The sequence below is a fragment of the Dermacentor albipictus genome, chromosome 3, assembly GCF_038994185.2.
Source record: "Dermacentor albipictus isolate Rhodes 1998 colony chromosome 3, USDA_Dalb.pri_finalv2, whole genome shotgun sequence".
Classification (NCBI taxonomy): Eukaryota; Metazoa; Arthropoda; class Arachnida; order Ixodida; family Ixodidae; genus Dermacentor; species Dermacentor albipictus.
In genome coordinates, this window is record NC_091823.1 from 148,054,642 (window position 1) to 148,072,937 (window position 18,296).

Here is an 18,296-nt window from a genome sequence, read left to right on the forward strand (position 1 = left end):
GCAGTCAGAATATATACAGAAACTGCAGTCAGTGTGTCCACGGGCTGAAACAGTCCCGGGTTGCGCGGCTCACAGTTCGCTGGTCACGGCACCGTGCGGTCTCCCGTGCTGGAGCTGGCCGCGACGACCACACGCTCGGGCCCCGTTCAGCACGGTTCCCGGACTCGGCACGCTCGGACGCCGCAGTGGCAGCAGCCAGGGGACGCCTTGCTCCACACGTCCTCGATGTCCGGCTTGGACGCCGCTCGCGACCGACGTGCTACAGTCGCACGTCCAGCACGGCCTCGGTGCCCAGCTCGTGCGCCGCTCGCAATCCACGTGCGGCTGTCACACGTGAGGACCTCGTCTAGCACAGCAACATCTGTGCCAGACTGAAACGCTGCTCGGCACGCTCAGGTGCGGCAGCTCAGGGACCGGCGGCCCTCGGGTCAGCCAGCGTCTCGAGCACTGGCAGCAGGGGCCCTGGGACGTCCACGCTCGGCTACGCGGTCCTCCGCGCCTTGCCACGGACGTCTCGCCTGGCAGGAACCCTCGCCTCGTTCCGCCCAGGAGCTCGGAGCTGCTGCCCGCCTGGATCGAACACTGCGAGCGCGCCCTCGTGCTCTCGAGCTCGTGCATCCGTTGTCTTCCTCGTCGTTCACGGCGCTTGGTGGCCGCTTCGATCTTCTAGGGGCGACGCGCGGCACTTACGTACGACAGAGCTACTTTCGTGCAAGGCAAGTCGGACGGCATTGCGCGATGCCTTATTTCCTTGCTCAAGATTTCATCGCGCTTATTCACTACAGGGGATTGGCAAAGAAAGCAATGGGCAATGCTGCTTCCAAGCACAGTCGTCTTTTTCGTCATTGAGATCCCGCAGTCGATTGAAGGAATGGTCAGTTGGCAGTGGTACAACGGTAGATTTCGAACTCTGTTGCCGCAGCACAGACTGAATGGCACACCCGGTGCTCCAAGTCAGTGTCAGACTTTCGTGGAACAGCTCGATGTACCAAGTGCCACATCTTACAGTGGCCCATGTCGGCGCGAAGCTCTCATCCCATAAATGGATTCGAACCCTGTTACCCTCAACACAGAAGTCTGATGCACGTTACCCGTTCGACCACTGACTACCCACAGTGACTCAGGTAGGCGGGGGAAACGGATTAGTACAAACATACAAACTTACATAGATACACAGCACCCAAAAGAGTGTGAAGTGCCCTAAGAATGCTAACGCCATAAAAAAACCAGTGGTAGTGTGTTGTGTTGGCCCCTCACCTACCCGAGATCCGCGAAGCACGAAAGCGCTTCCAGCTCGGGGCCAGCCGTGACCTGCCCCTCTTTCGAGAGACTCGGCCATCTTACAATTAAGCCCACAACCGCACCGGCAGCGTGCGTGCTCGTTCAGCGCACGTGACCACCCCAACCGGGGCCAGCCACACCGACACGCCGAGGCCGAGCACATCTCGCCACCTCCCAGAAGCCAACCCGCGCGACATTCGCCACACGAGAAGTCTTGTGGTGACTGTATGAGACGTTATGGTAAACTAAGTATTAATGCACAGACATCATATGGCTCGTGAGGCGGAAAATCCGACGTTGTCGGCGTGGACCACACGCTGGTCCAAAAAGGCTACGAACAGTTGACCTTCGGTAGGAGTCAAACCCACAACCTTTGGTGTGGCGAAGATTATAAACGTACAATTAAGGTACAGTTAATTGAGGTACTCGTACCCACGACCTTTAGGTGGAGTCTAACCCCCGACCTCTGGCTCTAGTTAAGGCGAATTAAGGCACAGCTAATTAAGATAAGCATAATTAAAGCACTCGAACCCACAACCTTTATGGGACTCGAACATACGACATTTAGCGTTAAGGCTAATTAAGGCACGGTTAACTATGACATAGTTAATTAAGGCATTTGCATCCACGACCTTCGGCGTTAATTAAGGCAAAGCTAATTGGAAGCACTCGAACCTGCAACCTTTGCTGGGGGTCGAACCCTCGACCTTTGGTTGGAGTCGAAACCACAACCTTGTGCTGTGCGCACCTTCTTAAGAACGCCTTTCCTCACGTGACGTCGCCGCGCTTCTGGTAACGTGGCCGCCATGTTTTCACATTCATGTACGTAGGGGTAGCGAAGTTCCCCGTGACTTTTTGGTATTTCGGAGAACATGAAAACATCCTACTTGCAAGACATTTTATAGACCTCTGTGACCAGCCAAAATTGTCTAAAATGTCTGCAACTGTTCAGCGCAGCTACGAAATGGCTCGCAAAATTTCTTAAAGCCCTTTTAAAGCGGCTACAAGAAGTTTTGCAACATTTCGTATATACCAAATTTGGTGTGTGCATTGGACGGTTTTCACGAGATCCCAAGACTTCTTATGACGCCAGACAATATTGCGACAATGCCACATGATGTCTTATAAAAAATAACTTTCTGAAAACATCCAGAAGACGTCTTGTAAACGTTATAAGGTAATTGCCAAGGCGTTTTAATAATTTCCTTAAAGCATCTTGTAGGTGTTTACAGACATTTCATTGCCTAACGGGAATCAATCGCGGTCATTCAGAGGGACGCCGCCATGGTACCAGCAGCTGCATGAAAACAATCCCGCAGTATCTCGCAGTGATCGACTTCTCAGGAGTGCCCCCTCTGGATCTACCAGAATTTGCAGCCTATATGAAACAGAATTTTAGGCATGCATTTTCTCCAATTGTGAATAATAAACCATGTTCGCATATCGGCACTTTTCGCATTTTCTTGTGGTTTATGGGTCGTTCTGCGACAGCTCGACGTCATGGAACACAAAGAGATTACCGAGGCTAGTACCGAAACGCGCGTCTTTGGCGAACGAAGTTATGCACAATAAAAGACAATGGATGAAACAGACAGGACAGTCTACCCTGCCGTTTTTTTTTTTGTCTCTTTGAATTTCCTAATGGCGCTTAACATGGTATCAGCCTTTAGAAAATTCACGAACAGCTCAAATGCGTTCATGAATATTTCAAGGGGGAAAAAAACAAAATTATCACAGACGACCGCCAAAGCCATTGAGCAGCCATAAGCGGTAACACACTTTGCGCGGAACTGGACATGCAAATTGTAAAATTTCTTTGAAACAGAGTGACGATGTCAAGATGTCATCGCGCCACATGTGGAGTAACCGAACGAGAACTTCGCGCCTCTCCTCCCCGTCGCAACACGCGGTGCACCTCTTTTTATAGATGCAATTTCGTGCGCTAGCTAAATTAAGGTGGAGCCTAAGGCGTCGGGCACAGCACGTGGCCGATCGAAATATTTAGAGTGCAAGGGCAAAATGCTTGCTAAAATAAAGGTATAATATAGCCTTCAAACTAAATTATTTCGCAACGGATTACAAATATTTTCCGATATGTAGAGTTTTGTGAATACGCTGAAATGGCAGCATGATCTATGTTTTATAGTTTTGTGGCCACAGTGATGTAGGAGTTGGCAGGGCAGACCGGAAACAGGGTAGTTCCAATTCCGTCAATAAGATCTTTCTTAGGAAGTATTTTTATACAAGGAAAATATGCATGCACATTGGCCTTGTGTAAAAAGAGTGTGTAACAAATCATCATCATCATCAGCAGCAGCAGCAGCAGCAGCGTGGTTACGCCCACTGCAGGGCAAAAGCCTCTCCCATACTTCTCCAACAACCCCGGTCATGTACTAATTGTGGCCATGCCGCCCCTGCAAACTTCTTAATCTCATCCACCCACCTAACTTTCTGCCGCCCCCTGCTACGCTTCCCTTCCCTTGGGATCCACTCCGTAACCCTTAATGACCACCGGTTATCTTCCCTCCTCATTACATGTCCTGCCCATGCCCATTTCTTTTTCTTGATTTCAACTAAGATGTCATTAACTCGCGTTTGTTCCCTCACCCAATCTGCTCTTTTCTTATCCCTTAACGTTACACCCATCATTCTTCTTTCCATAGCTCGTTGCGTCGTCCTCAATTTCAGCAGAACCCTTTTCGTAAGCCTCCAGGTTTCTGCCCCATATGTGAGTACTGGTAACACACAGCTGTGATACACTTTCCTTTTGAGGGATAGTGGCAACCTGCTGTTCATGATTTGAGAATGCCTGCCAAACGCACCCCAGCCCATTCGTATTCTTCTGATTATTTCCATCTCAGGATCCGGATCCGCCGTCACTACCTGCCCTAAGTAGATGTATTCCCTCACGACTTCCAGTGCCTCGCCGCCTATTGTAAATTGCTGCTCTCTTCCGAGACTGTTAAACATTACTTTAGTTTTCTGCAGATTAATTTTTAGACCCACTCTTCTACTTTGCCTCTCCAGGTCAGTGAGCATACATTGCAATTGGTCCCCTGAGTTACTAAGCGAGGCGATATCATCAGCGAACAATATGGTAAGGAACAGCGAACAATATGGAACGTAACAAATATGGTGCGCAATTTCCAACGAGGTGTCACTAAGTTTCATTGTCATCATTCACTTCTAGAAGCATAAAGTCGCAGTTTTGCCAGAAACGCGATGCACTGATTGCGATAGCAAATTAGTAAGTAGCTACACGAAGTAAGGATAGTAGTTTTATCGACCGTACAAACTTGCAAACGTTCGCTTACTAACTAAATTAACAAACACGGTATCACGCACCCTCAGGTAAACATGAACACATATCGCTCGATAAGCGCGGAAACTCGCTGTTAATATGCACGAGTGAGGAATCGCGGCAGCAGCTGCGACCCAACTGACCTTGTTGCATCTCTTGCTTCAACGCGAACGAAACGTCGAAATCACAGCGCATACGAAGTGTAGCGACCGTCCGTCACTACGTTGTCCCCGCTACGCAGAAATCCAGTTTACCTCACCTTATCTCGTTGGGGGATTATTGCAGCCTGCTCTTTCTTGGAATCGAGGTGGCTGCGCGACTGGGGCACCATCATAGCCATTCGGCAAACCTGCTTTTACTTCTCTACTTGTCAAAACGTGTAGTCCTTCCGTCCGCTAAACTGAACTCCCAACAAGTGGTGACCCAGGACATTAACGCTTTTTCTTTTTCGAGCACTATGCATGGCGACGCTGCTCCTACTCCACTGACAGAGACGACGCCACGATCACGTCCCCTGTCGTCGCCGCAGAGCTTCAGCTTCCCAGCTTTTGGCCCAAAAAACCTCAAGTTTGGTTTATGCAACTGGAGGCCCGTTTTCAACTCCGGCGCATCACTTCACAAACAGAAAAGTACCTGCATATCGTCGTCGCGCTACCCTAGCTCCGACATCGATGATGTCATAGACGACTTGCTAGCGGGTACGCCTTCGGCCACCGCATACGACGACCTGAAACGCACGGTCCTGCAGCGTTTCGAGCCATCGCAGCAGAGTAGGATCCAGCAGCTCCTCTCCGAGGAACTCGGCGACCAACGACAGCCACAACTGCTGCACCGGTTGCGTCAGTTACCGGGTGAGCACTCCGCAAACGAGAGCCAGCTTCCAATTTTGCGCGAGCTGTTCTTGCAACGCCTCCCACAGTCCGCAGGCATAGTGCTGGTGGGTTTCGACGAGATGAGTCTCGATTAACTAGCTGTACTCGCTGACCACATATGCGACTGCTCGTCTTCGGCACATCTGCATATCGCCGCTGCGAGTCTCAGAACCAGGAGACCGACACTCGCGCCTGCAGGAAACAGTGGACCACCTTTCCAGCGCACTGGAGAAGCTGACCACTGGCGGCAACGCTGACGACCAATTTCGCCGCAACCATTTGGCTTCACAGTCTTTCGTGAAGAGGCACGTCGCTGCACTTATCGCTGTTCATGGACGGGAAACGCACCGGCCAGTCGCCTTGCATAGGCGGCATGCGACATCGGTCCTCGAGCAAGCCGAGCTGTCTATCGTACCCGCCACGGTCGCAGATCGCCAACGCGGCAAGTCCACACCCACGCTCCACGCAGTGAACATCACTGCCATCGCGTCCTATGCGCTCCGGTCAATAACGCTGGACATCGAACTGTGGTGCTTGCACAGATGGGTGTTTGTGGTTGCCGACGTCGGCTTTGTCATTCTGGGACCAGATCTCGTCAGCCATTTCAACCTAGTTGTTAGTGTTCGCTCGATGTACTGGGCCTGCAGTGCAACCTCACCTCATCTGGCATGCGTACGTTTCGGCCGGTCTCAACGTACGACAAGATTCTCGCTGAGCACTCGCAATTCAGAAAGCACCGAAACGATCCCCTGCCCGTTAAACACAAGGTGACAGGTGATATCAGCACCACCGGCCCACCTGTCGCAGCACTGCCCCGGAGGCTCGCTGGACGCAGGTTGGGAGTCGCCCACCGTGATTTCTGACACATGCTTCCGCTCGGCGTTATTCGTACTTGGTCCAGCAATTGGTCTTCACCTCTCCATCTGGTTCCAAAGCAGGACAGTGGCGACTGGCGGACATGGGGTGATTACTGAGCAGTCAATGCCGTCACTAATCCGGATCAATATCCCCTTCCCCACATACGTGACTTCTCCCGTCTCACAGGAACCAAATATACAGCAAGGTCGATTTGATGAGCGCATATCACCAAATTCCTGTCAACCCAGTGATGCTCCGAAGACAGTAATCACTACTCCATCTGGCCTACTTGAGTTTGTCCGTATGCCTTATGGTTTAAAGAATGCGGCGCAGACTTTTCAAAGGTACATGGACGACGTTACACGCCCACTCCCGTTAATTTTCGTATGCCTTCACGGCATACTCATTGCAGGTCGCACAGACGAAGAGCGGAAATAGCAGCTTCGCCTTCTATTTGAGCGACTGGATGAACACGGCCTGATCCTAAAGCCTGCAGAAATGCGTTTCCTGAGCTGAAGCCCTGGATTTCCTAGGTCATCGCATTTCATCCCAAGGCATCAAGCCACTGGAATCATGGGTGCGGGCCATAGAGGACCTCCCCTTTCCAACCTCCTTCCGTAGTTTGCGAGAGTTTCTGTGGTTAATAAGTTTCCACAGGCGCTTCATACCAGCCTGTGCGCAAGTTCTTCATCCGCTTACCAACCTGCTGCGTCGCGACTCCAAAATGACGCCAAAAAAAACGCCTATTTTCCATTGGTCCTCCACCTTGCGGAGGTGCCGCTTCGCTACACAACAACATTGGTCACCTGCAACACATCCCAGGAAGTTCCTCACCCATTCAGGCCCCATCAGTTTTAGCGGCCAATATTCCATTCACTGCACGGGGTAAGCCATCCCGGCATGCATCAGGTATGCATGCATATAGTACCATTCAAGGCTAGGTGGTGCACGCCGCAGCCGCACGATCCAGAGGGTAGAGCCTCCTTCATCCATCCATCCATCCATCCATTCCTCGTTCGCGCACGCGAGATTGAGCCCAGGGTTGCCAGATTGGGCTATTATTAGCCAAATTGGGCAACTTTTTGTCCAAGTTGACGTCAGAATTTTCCTTTTGGTTATATAGCTATTTTTGGGCTGCATCTTTTTTCTGTGTAAAAAAAAGTAAAAATACTTAAGCACAAATGAAAAGCACGCTGGAATCAAAATGCAGACGATAGCAGGTTAAAGAAATTGAACGCGTCTGCTACAAGATCAAAATTTGCAAATTATATGTTACAGAACACACATGCATGTCAAAAGGTCAAGGATCGCGGCCTTTTGATAATTTTAAATAAGAAAGCTGGCCTCAGGAAACACGTCTCCATCCGCGAACTAACGCTATACCCGCGCGCGCGCGCCGCGAACATAGACTGTTGCTGTCTCCACGCGTGAGGTTTCGGCGGTCTACGTTTTAAGCATGAGATGCTTTTAGCTCCCGCTGACGGTGCTCCGCGGGTGCCCTCGGCGCCAGAACGAAGGGAGAACACCGCGGGCTGAACCTAACCGAAATTTGCCGAATTTTCTGCCTGCCGAATGGCGCCTACGTGGCAGGCAATTCGCTCGGACCCTTCCTGCCGAAATTGTCCCTGCTCCAACGCCAACGTAGAACATATCCTCTTCCGTTGCCCCACAGTCACCACAGCCACCACAGCCATCCGTTCTCTATACAACTCCAAACTCCCCTCCTGTATGTGCTATCTCTACCCTTATCAAATGCCGCCGTCGAACGAGTGTTCAGCCAGGTCTCGCTCATTAAAACCGACCTTCGAAATAGCATGCCGAACGAGACATTGGTAGACGTGAAGTATGGCCTGGCCAGGAACGGAGGCTGCTGCAAGGATTTTAAACTGGGCCAGAAATTTTTGGCCCGTTTCAGCTCTGACATTTTGTACGGACCAATCAGTTCCACTTCTCAATGAGCTCGTGATGCTTATTCATAGCATACTTTTTATGTCTATATATCGTACTAGATTTTGTGCCAACCGTCATCTATTGTGTTAGACTTTGTCTTGAAGTTTTTTGCAGTTTTCCGTTTAGTGCATTGCGTGGTGTTAAGCGAAATTATCATGAGCTAGAAGTAATAATACTGAATGCCTGAATGCATGCCATTGTTTGGCGTGTTTACTGCGCGGTGCTATTTTTGTGTTGTTGTTTTCGTGATTTCTTGGTGCTCTGGGAAAAATAAAGCAGTACATTTGCAATGAAGGTCGCATTTGCCTCATCATGAATTTGCCTGCGTTCCTGCACTTCTTGCGCTTCTGTAGCATCCGTTTTTCGTGCCGCAAGGCATACGTGACGATGCACGCGGAAGTCACGCGTGGTCATGCGTGTAAAAACTAATATGTAGGTATTCTTGCCGAAAATTAATTCAATATGCTTACGAAATGACTTGACAAAGAGACAAAGCTTTTTTGCTACTTTTGGGCTACCCAAAAGGTTCGCTTTTCCCTGCATTTGGGCTTCTGCGGAGACCAATTTGGCTACCTGTGGTTCGAGCGATCTGGCAACCCTGATTGAGCCGCGTTCGCCGGCTCACCCTCCCACGCTTTCAATCGCACATTCAGCGCACGGCGCGCGGTGACGATCTTATCGCCCTTGGACTTTATACGGAACCTCACGACGACGACGACGGCAGAAATGCACCTGGGGTGTCCATAAAATTGCTATCGCAATCAAAGCAAAGTAGTTAAACTTCTTGGAACTATGAGGACGTGCTTCAGCACCACTCCGGTTATTAGCAATAATGCTGAAGTTGTTGAGTAGGTTTGAAGTGTTGGAAAGGTGCCCACTTGGATATTTTACACGAAGGGGTCATGAAGTGTATTTAGCCATTGTTTTTAGTGTTTAGAATCCGCGTTATCATCATCAGCCTGGCTACACCCACTGTAGGGCAAAGGCATCTCCCATACTTCTCCAACTACCCCGGTCATGTTCTAATTGTGGCCATGCTGTCCCTGCAAACTTCTTAATCTCATGCGCTCACCTAACTTTCTGCCGTCCCCGGCGACGCTTCCCTTCCCTTGGAATCCAGTCCGTAACCCTTAATGACCATCAGTTAGCTTCCCTCCTCATTACATGCCCTGCCCATGTCCATTTCTTTTTCTTGATTTCAACTAAGATGTCATTGAATCGCGGTTGTTCCCTCATCCAATCTGTTCTCTTCTTATCCCCCCCCCCTTAACACTACACCCATCATTCCTCTTTCCATAGCTCGTTGCGTCGTCCTCAATTTAAGCAGAACCCTTTTCCTAAGCCTCCAGGTTTCTGCCCTGTACGTGAGTACTGGTAAGACACAGCTGTTATACACTTTTCTCCTGAGGGGTAATGGCAACCTGCTGTTCACGATCTGAGAATGCCTGCCAAACGCATGCCAGCCCATTCTTATTCTTCTGATTATTTCAGTCTCATGATCCAGATCCGCGGGGACTACCTGCCCTAAGTAGATGTATTCCCTTACCACATCCAGTGCCTCGCTACCTATCGTAAACTGCTGTTCTCTTCCGTGACTGTTAAACTTCACTTTAGTTTTCTGCAGATTAATTTTTAGACCCGCCCTTCTGCTTTGCCTGTCCAGGTCAGTGAGCATGCATTGCAATTGGTCCCCTGAGTTACTAAGCAAGGCAATATCATCCGCGAATAGCAGTTTACTGAGGTATTCTCTATTAACTCTTATCCCCAATTCTTCGCAATCCAGGTCTCTGAATACCTCCTGTAAACACGCTGGGAATAGCATTGGAGAGATCGTATCTCCCTGCCTGACGCCCTTCTTTATTGGGATTTTGTGCTTTCTTAATGGAGGACTACGGTGGCTGTGGAGCCGCTATAGATATGTTTCAGTATTTTTACATACGGCTCGTTACATACTCCACGTTATATATACTTACATTACACCTGATTGGCTCTATCAATTTACAGTGATTCCATGCGGCCTATGCAGTGCTGGCGCCACACTCGAATGAATGATGAACGCCCTCCTTCACGGCTTAAAGTGGTCAATCTGTTTGTGCTGCCTCGGTGATGTCATTGTCTTGTCGCCGACTTTTGACACATACTTCAAGCGTCTCTCGACAGTTCTGTCTTCCGCAAGGCGAGACTTCAGCTCAATTCGACGAAATTACACTTCCGCCGCCGGCAACTTCCTGTGCTCGGACACCTCGTCGACTCTTCCAGTGTTCGTCCCGATCCGGAGAAAGTTTGCACGGTCAAAGATTTCCCTGTGCCCACCTGCGCAACCGACGTTCGAAGCTTTGTAGGCCTCTGCTCCTACTTCCGCAGATTCGTGTGAAATGCGGCTGTCATCGCACGCCCTCTAACGGAACTTCTTAAGAAAGACGCGACTTTTGTCTTAGGAATGCCCCAAGCTAGTGCATTCGCTGAGCTGATGACGCGACTGCGTTGCCACCGATTCTCGGCCACTTTGACGCGTCCGCCCCTACGGACGTTCGCACCGACGCCAGCGGCCACGGTGTCGGCGCTGTTTTGGCACAACGACAGCATGGTTGCGACCGTGTAATCATTTCGTACGTTGACCATCTTCTGCCACCAGCCGAACGCAATTACTCGATTCCCGAACGTGAATATCTCGCACTCGTCTGGGTAGTAGGTAAATTTCGCCCCTACATCTACGAACTGCCTTTCACGGTTATCACCGATCACCACGCATTATGCTGGCTTTCGTCTTTAAAAGATCCAGCTGGACGTCTCGGTCCGTGGGCTCTAGGGGGTGTCTAAGACAGGCCGACTCCATGAGGACGCTGACTCTTTGTCACGTCATCCAATAGACTCACCATACCAGCCTGAGACCGATGAGTCAACCTGCGCCCTCGCACTTACCGCTTTCGGTGACATCGCCGATGAGCAACGACGCGACCCTTACCTGAGAGACATCATTTTCAGCCTGACGGACCTGCCAACATCACCCTCTTCGCGTATGTTTGTGCTCCAAGATGGCATGTTGTACCTTTACAACATGCACCCTGATGGCCCTGAACTGTTCCTTTTCATTCCCAAGCATAATTATGCGTGACACTGTGCTCGCGCACTTGCATCATGTCCCAACCGCTGGTCATTCGAGAGCCTCAAAGACATATGACCGTGTTCGGCGTCGTTGATTCTGGCCCCGTACTTACAGTTCCGTTTGCCGCCGTTTGCCGTTGCGTCGCCTCCTGTAAATCTTGTCAGCACCGCAAAGAACCAGCAGCTCTACCAGCTGGTCATCTCCAGCCCATTCAAATACCCTCTTCTCCTGTCGAGTTGGTCTCGATCTCCTTGGCCCTTTTTCCTCTGTCGCTTACTGGGAAAAAGTGGATAGCAGTTGCTACAGACTACACCACCTGGTACGCGATCACGCCGGCTCTCCCTACCAGTTGTGCAACACACGTCGCTGACTTCCTTCTCGACGCAGTGATACTTCATCACGGCGCTCCCCGACAACCTCTTACCGACCGGGGCCACTACTTTCTCTCACAGGTTGTCCCGGACATCTAGCACACCTGCGCTATAAAGCACAAGTTTACAAGGGCGTATCACCCACAGACCAATGGCTTCACAGAGCGCTTCGATAGAACTATCACAGAAATGCTCGCTATGTACGTCTCCACCGACCACCGTGACTGGGATGCCGCTCTGCCGTTCGTCACATTCGCCTACAATACGTCCCGCCATAATTCTGCTGGTTTGTCTCCATATTTTCTCTTGTATAGGCGAGACCCTATACTACCGTTTGACACGATCCTCCCAGCCGTTCTCGATACAACGTCAGAATATGCCCGAGATGCCACATCCAGAGCTACCGAGGCACGTGAGATTGCACGCCTGCGTCTGACCACTTCCCAAGAAAAGCAACGACGCGTATATGACGCCCGTCACCGCGAAGCCCACATTGACCCTGGTGAGATCGTGCTTCTTTGGAAACCAGCACGGCGAGTTGGTCTTTGTGAGAAGGTGATGTCACTGTACTCAGACCCATGCCGTGTCTTGCGTGAAGTGACAACGTGACCTACGGGTTACAAGCTCTCTTTACCTGCACACCGCGATCCTCCTCTGATATCGTTCACGTCGCTCGACTGAAGCGATATCACTCAAACCTACCGAGCGCCGGGACAGCGCCTTCGCAGCCGGGGCTCTTGCCAGGAGGCGCTGCAGGAGCGAAGGATGTAAGGACTTTAGAACGATCGTGAGAGGACTGACGACGATCGCCGATATATATAGTCGTGCGCACGAGCTCCATCTTGTATGCCTGTCTTCTGTCCGTTGTTTATATCGTGTAAATATATTGTCAAGCGTCTTTTCTCCCTCTAACAAGATTGTCAATGCACAAAACGTCCAATGCATAGAACGACGTTTTATGTCACATGAGAATTCTTTCCAAGTGGATCAGCTTTGCGAACTCCACCGCTAGATGAATTAGTTAAAAATATAATTATTGATCTTTTTTTCTTAATTACTAGATTATGCATTTCAATTTTTCGTGCAAGTAATGTCCATCTCTACGAGCCGGCCAGTTATTTTACTGTAATTGTGGTATCTCCCACAGATATTTTTTTTTTAATTTTTAAGTGTTCGCTGAAACACCCGGTATATTTTTGTTTACTGGTGTAGGACTACACTGGTTACCAAATTCTAGCAGATCACCGCAAATGCACAGTGCTGTCGCAAAAAAAGGTGGTGCATTTGCCTAGCCCCGGATAAATCGGAATAATTTCCGGAAAAACGTGTGGATTCTTCTTAGATTTAAGCAACGAATCTATGGTGTAGCGCAAGGCATCAAGACAAAGGAAGCGATCGCGCCGTGTTTCTCCTCTCTTTTAACAAAACTTGTAGCTGAGCTAGCTAGTTCGTGAATGAACAACAGTTACAGAGCTAAGCAGACCAGGACGAAGTGAAACACAAACGAATTTTTTTTTTTTTTTCGCGCCCGTATGTGTCGTACGTGTCCCACATCGTCCTTGTCTGCTTAGCGCCATAACTAGCGTTTTCACCTCCCGTTTTCATTCTTTGTGCTTCTCCCAACCGTGAATCTAATATAATATGCCCAATTTCCTAATCCGCATTTCTAATTGTTCGGGTACTTCACGCACATTCAGGGGGCAGTGTAGCTATATGTTTATGTTTGTTATCTATGTATCTATGCTTGCTTGTACCTGACCGCTTTCCCGCCTACCTGGGTCATTGGGCAGTCAGTGGTCGAATCGCTAGTGTGTCAAGCTGCTGTGCTGAGGTAACAGGGTGCAAATCCATTCATCGTACGAACTCGCATCACTTAGTAGAAGGCAAATGGTGAGTACGTGCCGCTTTTCAACGAACCTCTATCACGCCGACATGAATCAGTGCAGCCACCGGAGTGGGTAGGTACCGCTCTTCGAAGAAACTGCTTGACGCTGACTTGGAGTACCGGCTATGGTTTACTCGGTCGGTGCTGTTTTAAAAAGAACCTCTTTGGTGCCATCTTGCGTCACTGGGAACGTGCGAGTAGGTGTATTCCGTTCTTCAATGGATGCACTTGACGCCAACTTGGGTAACTATAGAACATGTGCTACTCGGAATGTGCCAGAATGTGACAGAAAACGGACACATTAGCGCGCTGTGCCATAAAAGCACTATGCGTAGCTTCTCTGTGGACAAAGCATCTCACGTTTTCCTCGATATTCCTTTGGTAGTCACATCATAGGTGCCCAACGTAGGCGTTCGATTGGGGCCAACGTGCGTTCATTAGCGTTTTTTTTTCCTCATTTCGGCGCCCCCGCCCCACAAAAGAAAAAAAAAAGATGTTGCGGCGCAGCGAATTGTAGCATGATGAAAGTTCGATTTTGTTACTTCTTTAGCGGAAAGTAATGGGCCACGCGACGCTTCAGTTGCCGGATACTCTTATTATATTATTGCAATAGCAATTATGTCGCCACTCCAAGCGCGTTCCTGCCGCTGCCGTCGCCCTCCTGTTCCGTATACAACATCGCGGCCACACGCCGCATGCTGTATGTGCGAGTGAAAGCGTAGAGGCGGGGGGAGGGGGGGGGCACGGGTGAACCAACGATGGTGGCTCAGCTTTGTGTGCGCAAGGGAGAAAAGTGGGGAGAAAGCGCGCTGCCTTTCGTCGCGCGCGATGCATCCGGGCGAGTGGAGGGAGGGGCTTACGATTCTGTGATCTGTGAATCTCTGATTGCTCAACATGTTTATTTGCCTTGTTTGACGCATTATATACAGTTGCTTTTTCTTGGATACTTAGATTTATTGGAGACTTATACGTATATTTAATTATCTTGTTGCGAGGTTTTGTGTATACATGCAGTGAACTTTGCTTCCAATGACACTGTTTTCCCCTTTATCAAGCTGTATCTTCGCATTTGTATATTCCATTGTGTCTTCGCATTTCTAATGTACGAGGGCGAGTCAAATGAAAGTGAGCCAACCCACCCCCGCGCAATAATGGTTCGGTTCATTATATGCGAGGCATGCGCGTAGCACACAGGCATCTCTCATTTACAAAAGTGACACGCAGGTGTGAGGATAAATATTCTTTAATGCTCTCATACACTGGGTTGAACATGGTTTCGTGACATAATGGACGCTCCAGTATACATATATAGTTGAACAGCGTGGTGTCATGAAGTTTTTGAGAGCTGAAGGTGTTTCCCAAAAAGAAATTAGTCGCCGTATGGCTGCCGTGTACGTTGAACATTGCATTACATTGGCCACTGTGAAGCGTTGGAGCAAACTGTTCAAGAAAGACGTGAAAGTTGCAAAGATGATCCAAGACCGGTACAAAGCCACTGTGCAATCACCCCCAACAAAATTGCAAAGGTTGATGAGCTGATCATACAATAACGGAAGATAAGCATCGATGAACTGTCAGAGCGTGTGAACATTAGTCACCGTTCGGTTCACACCATAATTCATTAACATCTCCGTTATCGGCTCTTTTGTGCTCGATGGGTGCCCAAGATTTTGAACCACCGCCAGAAGACGGAGAGGTTCGGCGCTGCCTTGACTCATCTGATCTGGTATCAGAATGAGGGTGACGACGTCTTGTCTGCACTTGTGACCGGGGACGAATCATGGTGCCACTTCTACGAGCCTGAAACACGACGATGAAGGCTTACAGTGGAAACATTCGAATTCACCACCCCCCAAAGAAAACAAAGGCCGTCATTTCCTCCGGAAAGGTGTCGTTGACTTTTTTTCGATCGTCAGGGGCCACTACTGATCGGATTTGCTAAACCTGGAGAGACTATCAATCGTTTCCGATATTGTGAAACGCCGTATCGGCTGCGTGTCGCAATCAAGAACAAACGACGTGGAAAATTTATGAATGAGGTCATCTTGCTCCACGAAAATGCCTGTCCCCACGTCTGTGATGTGGTTAGCACAAAACTGGCAAAGTTCAAATGGGATACGCTGCAACATCCGCCATAGAACCCAAACCTGTTACCTTGCGACTTCCACATTTTGGGGCAATTGAAATAGCAGCTCAAGGAAACCAGATTCGTGTCGGACGATGACGTGAAAAGGTCAGTTACAAACTTTTTGAAGCAGCAACCAAAGCAGTTTTATGAGACCGGAATCACGCGACTCGTTAGTCAGTGGGACAAATGTCTAAATGCTCATGGAGACTACTTTTAAATAAGGCAATGACTACAGTGACGGGGCCCAGCACTTTAACATCTGCGCTGCAGGGACGGGGCCCCGCTGCATTGAAGCTTCATTCTGTTGTGCCCCACTTGATTGTACAAAAGCAGGCACTAAGAATCATGACGCACTCGATCGAACCGATGCACCTGCAGCAGGCCACTGTTCATTCAACTAAACATATTGCCATTCGATCTGATGCGTGAGCATAACACAGCTAGCTACGTAAACAGTGTTGTTAAACGTAATCATCCTTTCCCTGTGACCATCTTTTTTTCATCGTCACGTGCTACCAGAAGTACTGCCGCTGGAAATTTCGACCTGCCTCCTGTACATGATGTATATGGCAAAAGGCGACTTGAATTTGTTGGAGGTAAGACATGGAACAACATACCTTCCAAAATAAGAAACACAAAATTTCAGCAAAGCAATATTTATTAGCTATAACTCACTGATATTGTGCCTGTATTCTTGCTTGGCATTCTAGTTCGGGGTTTGATAATTTATGTAACTGGCAATAATCTTTATGCATGCCGTAAAAAAATAGTTTTTTTTCTGTTTTTAACGTGCTAATGTGTTGCATTCATCCCCTGTATTGATCCCGTTATGCTTGTACCGAATGTCTATTATATTTTGCATATTCGGATCCATTAACTAGCCTGCGGCTATTGGGTCCAACAGTCTTTTGCATATGCACTAGTGTAACACCTGTGATAATAATAATAAAGAAAGAGAGAAAGAAAGTTCACTAGAATTGTGATTCTGAATGGAAAGGGAACGGTAAAAAGCACATAAAAAAAGGCATGGCATATGTTCATACTTGTGTAGCATCGGACAACGAACATTGTACTGGATCAAGAAGCAGCCGGTAATTGCTCACCGATAAACCGATAAAGACCAATAAACATACAGTGCGATGCAACATGAGACATAAATATATTGAAGCTTCCAAGACTTTAGAAGAAAATAAAAAGAAAAGACTAAATCGTCGCGACGGCACATCACAAGTCGCCGTAGGCGTCGAAGCCTAGCCATAATGAAATTATTTTTGAACAGCTCTGACAGTGTCCACGTAACAATGATTGCTTGCGTACCGTCAGGTGCTCATATACTGCGGCATAAATCTCACGGCACGGTGCGAAAACGCGCTCGCAGCGAAAGCGAAACATTGTGCGCGAACATGCATGCAGACGCGCAGTCGGCCACCGCGAACCCGTGCGATCGCTGCATTGAAGCTTCATTCTGCTTTGCTCCATTTGGTTACACGGACAGCTCACTATAAGAACATATTGCACGTAGTTTTCTCTCAGCGACTGCCTACCTTCCACGTGAGAAACCACTTCGGGAGAATCGATCGCGGCGACCGCGCGCAGTGTCCCAACTTACTGCACGTAGTAGATGAAGCGATAGCGACTGTGAACTATTCTGTGCTTTCTGTTCGTCCAAGAACATTATTTTGAAGGTAAAATACGTCGGTCCTTTCGAGAGTACTTGCAAAAATGTCCAGGAGGGCCCCCGCGTAGTATCTTTATTTAGCGTCGATAGCGACACCTCCGCGGAGCACGCCGCGTTAACCATCTGATTACGCAAGTGAGGCGCTTCCGACAGATGGCGACTCCGTAAGTCCTCGCCCCCAATACAGACATCGTTATAGTGACGTCCCCGTCGCTACAGTGTTGTTGTTAAAGTGACGGGCCCCGTCACTGTAGTGCTGATGTTGAAGTACCGGGCCCCGTCACTGTGGTCACTACCTTTAAATAAAGTATACCGCGTTTGTCATATAGTCGCATTTGCTCACTTTCCTTTGACTCGCCTTGGTATATTTTGCAGAACTCCTGCTTTTTATATGTGCTCTCTGTTGCGACTATGATTTCGGTGCAGTAACTCACAATACAGGACCGGTGACAGCTACTCCTGCGCAATACATTGGAACAAAGGACAGCGTTATTCATATTTTTCCCTGGAGGTTGCATATGTACAAAAACACGGTTATCGAATGACAAAGTTTCACTAAAATATTTGTCCTCAACTTGTTAAGTTCAGGACAAATAGATTTTTCATATCAGCGGCATGCACTGCTTTGCTGGTTTCGAACTGATATAGCTCTAAAGTTCGTGTGATAATTTCTTTACTTATTAAATAGACAAAAAAACATGGAAGCATCGATATCAGTCATTTCAGGCACAGTTTTGGGGACACACGAGCATATTCTTTTATGAATAAATGCATATTTTACTTGTCTTGAAAGTGCGTAGCGTTCAAGAATTCGTTTGCAGCATCTTTGCCAATGGCGGTACAGTTATTATTCATGTATATGATCC

General features: G+C 48.8%; 1 protein-coding gene across 1 annotated transcript in view; it reads left to right on the forward strand.

Annotated features, from left to right (window-relative positions):
- The first annotated feature begins 606 nt into the window (after window positions 1–606).
- Window positions 607–18,296, forward strand: part of LOC135896687 (lysine-specific histone demethylase 1B-like) — a 98,299-nt gene continuing 80,609 nt past the window's right edge. Inside the window, exon 1 of the mRNA XM_065425180.2 lies at window positions 607–716. The gene's annotated coding sequence lies outside the window, so the exon portion shown is untranslated. The remainder of the gene's footprint in view (window positions 717–18,296) is intronic.